This window comes from Argentina silus (genome assembly GCF_951799395.1).
Source record: "Argentina silus genome assembly, chromosome: 20".
Classification (NCBI taxonomy): domain Eukaryota; kingdom Metazoa; phylum Chordata; class Actinopteri; order Argentiniformes; family Argentinidae; genus Argentina; species Argentina silus.
Window position 1 is genome coordinate 7,023,307 of NC_139674.1, and position 6,263 is coordinate 7,029,569.

The following is a 6,263-nucleotide window of genomic DNA, read 5'->3' on the forward strand; positions in this document are numbered from 1 at the left end:
CTCCAACTGTTGGCTTGTAACACATCATGAAACAAGCTCATAACATGTTTATGAAACTGTCGATTGATTTGTCATGATACTACTATACCAGTATTTTCATTGGGATGTCATAATTTAATCTAGATTAGATCTTTCCCTTTGAAATGTTTTACATTTTCATTTCCCATCGTAACCTGTCAGGAAGAGAATAGACTGTGGGACACTTTTCTCATCATCTCCCTCCGCTGGTTGCGTCACCTGTCAGGGGCCAATGTTGTAACTCGATCAATTCCGTCTTTCAGTCAGTGCGAAAACCCTCTGAAGTCAAAGCCAGATGACATCAGCAGCAGCATCATTTTATAGTCCCCAGTGGAACAACACATTATTTCTTTGTCCTGTTTTAACACACTGTCTTTCGTCACTGACCCTCCTATAGTAAAAACAGCAACAGCGTCACAGCTGAGAGGACGCCCTCCAGGACTGTGTAATACTATGACTCCAGGATGCTCATTGTGTACTGTCTACCGTGGTATGAATGCACGGGGCAGGGAAGGGGAGCCTTGTGAGCTCTGGAGCTGCAGAGACATGCGTCAGTGGAGGCTCTTTGACGTAGAAATCGGAGGAAGGGCTTATTGTAATGCATGGAACGGAATGAGGAATGGTATCAAACCTCATTCCATTCCATGCATTACAATGAGCCCGTCCTCCGATTTCTACCTCCATCAGCCTTCCCTGATGTAAGTGTAGTAGGGGGCTGCGATTGGGCAGGCCTCTTTGTTGCCCAGAGAACAGACCATGGTTTCCTGGAACAATGCAGCTGATGAAAGGCTCTCCAAGGAAAATATGGGTCTGACATCATGGGTTCTTAAAGCACACAGCTGAGCCAACACTCTCCTGCTATAATCAGTGCTCAGTGAATTTCCACTGAAGGAAATGGAGGAAGAAGAGAGAGAATCTCCAGCGAGACACAATCTCTACCTGCTCGCTTTCTCATTCTAACATCAGAACACAAGTGTTTGATGCAATTCCTCATTCCATTCCACGCCTTAGAATGAGCCCGTCCTCCGATTTCTACCTCCACCAGCCTCCCCTGAGATGAGTGTAGGGTTAAGCAGCGATGCTGAGTTGGACAAGTAGCCTACAGTTAATAGAATGCTAAAATTGCCAGCCCATCATAGTACAGCAGTGGTAATTGAAACCCAGTATTCATTAGCCAAAAAAACAACAGGATTTGGCCAGTAACACAGAATCCACTTTTTCTTCTAAAACAACCAGGAGGGAAAGTAGTGAAATTGGAGAGTGTATTAGAATAGACCACAAGGTCATTCAAAAGACAATAGCTTACGTAAGTAGTGTGGGCCCAGAGCTTCTATTTCAGGTTTGGGTCCAAAATCTGTGTCCTTAGATGCATTCAATCCTGAGAGCAAAGAGTCCATTAGATCAATTTGGGAGAAAAAAACTTGAGTCTGTTCCCTTCAGAACCCTTGTGTTGAAATAGTAGAGATGCACTGGGAACAGCACAGTGTTCAGACTTGTACTCCTACTGTAAATTCAATGTGTCATTATCAAATTTAACATCAGGAATACGTCTAGACCTCAGAAATGGAGGATAATGTTTTAGTAGCATATTGACTCAATTATATTGTAATACATTTTAATTTGATGATAAATAGGTATAATGATTGGCTGATTTGTTATAGTTTGGTTCATTTTAGTGTTGCCATTGTGGTCCAAACTACTCCAGCATCCCCAGCCTCTTGCATAGCGTTTCCTACGGCCTTTCCTGCACATTTATCTAAACTAATAATTGATCCTATATTAGTCATAGAGCGGGTTGGATGAAATAACAGCTAGGATAGCTGGGGCAGACTCATGCCAGCCCCCTGTTCCACATTTCAAACTGTAATGTCTGCTGAAATCAAGCCAGACGGCCAATTTATCTGTGAAAAGGACTTGATTGTTCCACTATATATTCATTAAAAAGTGCTGACAGCGAATGAGAGCTCTGTCCTGTCACTGCAGCCGTTTGTCCTCCAAAGAGCTGAATACGCAGCTCTCCCCTCAGTGAACCCACACCCGACTCTGTTTGGCTTGGCGGGACATGCCATCCTTTAGGAAGTATCACTTTGTCATTCAGAGTGCGTTCAGTTTCAGACTGGTGAAAAGATCTTCAATCTGAATTATAGGCTGATATACAGCCGACGGTCATCGTCCTTTATGGGATTTGCACATGCTCAGACACACAAGTCAGCTTTGTTAAAATCCAGCACAAGGATCTGAGTCAGTGTGATTTTTCACATGTGTGTCTGATACTATCCCTCATTCCGTTCCATGCATTACAATGAGCTTGTCCTCCGATTTCTACCTCCACCAGCCTCCCTTGCATGGAAGGCATCCTTCATTCCTATTTAGTTAGAACAGTACAGTGTCTACAGTACAGTGGAGGCTGGTGGTGGTAGAAACCGGAGGACGGGCTCATTGTAATGCATGGAATGGAATGAGGAATGGTATCAAACACATTTACACTGAGTTATTACATAATAGGGAGAATGGTGTGTTTATATGATGTATTGATGCTGTACAGTATTTCCTGCACCTCTATCTATCTATCTTTCAGTTTCATCCTGCATTTAATGGATCTTCACAGGTGCCGTTCATTGATTGGTTTTCCATGCAACCGAGCATGGGCACTGCAATCAATGACTGTGCATTTTAAGTACTGTTACCTGTACATCAGTGGAGGCTGGTGGAGATAGAAATCGAAGAACGCGCTCATTGTAATGCATGGAACGGAATGTGATACCATTCCTTATTCCATTCCATACATTACAATGAGCCCGTCCTCTGATTACATTCAACTTTTCAGCTGACTGCTCATGTCAAAGAAGAATTTGATCTTCGTTGTTAGTTGTAGGCAGAATGTTTTGGTTGCCAAGCCAGGAGAGATTGTTTCTGTGATTATTGATATTCAAGTGCATATGATTTGAATGAAATAACTGCCCAGTCATTGTCATAATGTTGACAAGTGGTTTATTCAGCAGGAATGGTGAACAATCTGTCAGTATTTAAACATTTTCTACAGAAGGCAATCAGCACCAGAAATAACAGCGCTTTAATCAAACAGTTTCTTTGATAGTGAACTTTGGAATCCTATGGCAACATTAATTCTATTATTTTCCTATTAAATAGCTTGATATAGTCACATCATGGTTTTCAATTGTATTTTTAAGTATCAGTTGTCCTTCTTATTTGTGAGATTGTATCTTCATCAAAAATGTGTTTTTTTTGGGGCCCAAAGACTCAAAGCTAGAAGATACTGTAACTTAAAAGTGTTATCCTTGTAGCGCCACTCCTTTATGACTCCAAAAATGCCAAGGTTCCTTTGAGTCTGCATACCGACTAAGTCCCACTATAGCTTACCTCCATCCTCAGCTTGGTTTCAGGGGTAACTAACTGGGGTCAGTCAAACCAGCTTATGCCTCAAGGGAGGAATTAACTCTCAGGCAGCAGTAGGATATCTGATACGAATCAGATGGGGACAAAATCAATCAAAGGTTATAGCTCATCAATATCTTGATGATTGAGTGACAACACTGCTGGTTGATTTACAAAGCTGACAACATAAGCAAGTTGAGTGAGGTTGTGTTTTTAATTTAGTAAAGGTCTTTGGTATAATATAACTTTATCTGGTGATATGACACTGGTGGACAATCACTGTTGTAGTTGACTGTAGCTCCAACTCAATCCTTCTTGTCAGAAACAACATGCATCTCGATGGGTGGAAATATGAGGCGTACCCATATATGGGGTGCATTCATGGAAGTCATGGGCCATGTCCTAAAGTTCGCCTGGCAACCTCATACACTGTATGCTCTTCCATGTGAATGTACTGTGCACGATGGATTCCAGATCATAACTACACAACTACAATGAAAGTGATGATTATAACAGTTGTGGGTTGCTGGTGGATGTCAGATGTTATGAATTTCCAGGTTAATTATTATGTTACTTTATGTTAGCAAAAATGAATGGGCCAGATCTTAGCGAAAATACTTTTGCTGATACTTTCTCAAAGATTTGAGTTTGTTTTAGTCCAAATATATCAGCAAGTACAGTAGCAACCCACAATTGTATCAATGAGTATAATACTGTACATACAGCATTATTTTCTTTTTGGGGACCTGTAAGAACAGGATATGATACACTGTGTCACTTATGGACATATGAATATGATTTTACCTCTGGCTTATTCATCAAGAGTCAATGCCTAGCCTTTCTGATCAACGAGGTGCATGTACATACATTTCAGGACAGACAAAAGTATACTATGACTTTTAACACCTTAATATTATTGGAGGATCACAGTTCACAGTACTTTTTGTCAAGTTATTTGGCATAGGGATCTATATTGAGTCATAACAATAATTTAAAAACAGTAGAAAAAATAGCGTTTTGCCTTCTTGGGACCACAACATGATATTTTTTTCCATGCATTCACAGATTTCACACAAATACATTTGCTCGCTTACACTACTACCTTATTGAAATAGCTTACAAATAAAACACTATTAAAATGGTGGCCACAAGGCTGTGCAAAAGGGAAGACCTCCAAGACCTCCAAGCTTTGCCATCTCTCTCTTCTTCTTTTTTTTTTAGCCAACCCTTGCAAGTAACAAACTACAAAATAGCACCATTATACAGTGGATAGGATTTTCTTAATACGGTTTTGCTATATGATACCATCATGTACAATGATAGTAGAAGAATGCATAAGATAACATAAATGGGAGTATTGATTGATTATACACAGACAGAGGAGGCAGTGTCAGAGATGAAACGTACTGTCACTTTAGTAGAATGGGCTAAGTGTCATCCACACGGAGGATTGTGCAAACAGCCATTCCTTTCAAATATCCTGAGGCAATCGCAGGACTTCTCAGAACAGGGGGTTTAATGGCGCCAGTGTGTGTGAGTGTGAACCTTGTTCACAGTAGCAGAGCTCGGATTTACACTATGGTCTGTGTGACGTGTGTGTGTGTGTGTGTGTGTGTGTGTGTGTGTGTGTGTGTGTGTGTGTGTGTGTGTGTGTGTGCATTTTTTGTCTGCAATTAACATGTTCTTGTGTGTCTTATTAGGGTCTTAATATTTAATATAATATTTACTTACAGTATGTGTTTTGAGTATACTTTTGTTTGGATGCTGTTAGAGCAGAAAAACCATGCAGTCCAAGTTGTTACAGAAGAAGCAAAGGTCCCTCCATAAGCTAACGGAATAGAAGGATGCAGGCCAAGTTGAATCAATCATTAATTGTCTTCCTGTAAGTGGCTATATTTTAGAACCCCTCTGTCCTCTGCACTACGCCTCGTCACACTAATAATACACAGACACAGAAAAGTCTTGCCATTGAAATGTAATTAAAATCGAGTACCGTCATCTCTAGGCATCTCTCTGTTTGCAGTATAATGTTGCACTGTCAATTCTACAAGAGGGGTCTTGGAGTATAAGAACAATGTATATTTTCATCAAGATGGATTTCTGGTCATTTTGAGTTTCCTCAAAGCATGTGTGATCAGGTTATTTTTTTTATGGTTGAATATTTTACCTTGTTGTCAATTGAAGTAGATAATAGTATGCATACGTACCCTCAATAAAGCATCTCAACAACGATGGAATTATCTGATGGCCAGAATGAACTTAAGTTGAAAATAATAGTCTCTTATAACATGAGGTGCTTAGATTTAATTGAAACAGTGGTTGTTATATGTGACTAGGGAATTACGCCTCCTACCTCAGGCCCTACCTTACAATACAAAGTATAAACTTTCCTTTTGTGGCCTCAGCCTCTCAGTGTAAGCTTTAAGTCTTCAAAGTTCAGGGGAAGAGGATGGACCATTGGCTCCAATAGACAGACAGGAGACAGACGTCTGTCAGCTGCTCTCCCATTGCCTGTAGCACCGAACGTGTCTGAGAAGGACACCAGGAGCCAGGGGGCGCTATCGCTCACACACAGAGGTATAAGAAGCTCTTGTTCGTGTCTCAGCAGCTAAACTAGTCTGTTACATTGGTTTGACATAGAATTCCTCCCAATATGGAATGGTGCAGTGTATAAAATAATCAGAATACCTCTCTTCTACCCTCAGCACTTGACTCTTGGGTTTCTATCATACATAGAGCTTATTGTACCATTATCCACTTTTTAGTTTTACAGTGAACCATTCCACAGGGGGCACCAGGTAAGGCCACACCCTTCTCTCTTCCCAATACTCCATCTTCCGTTCTGTCTT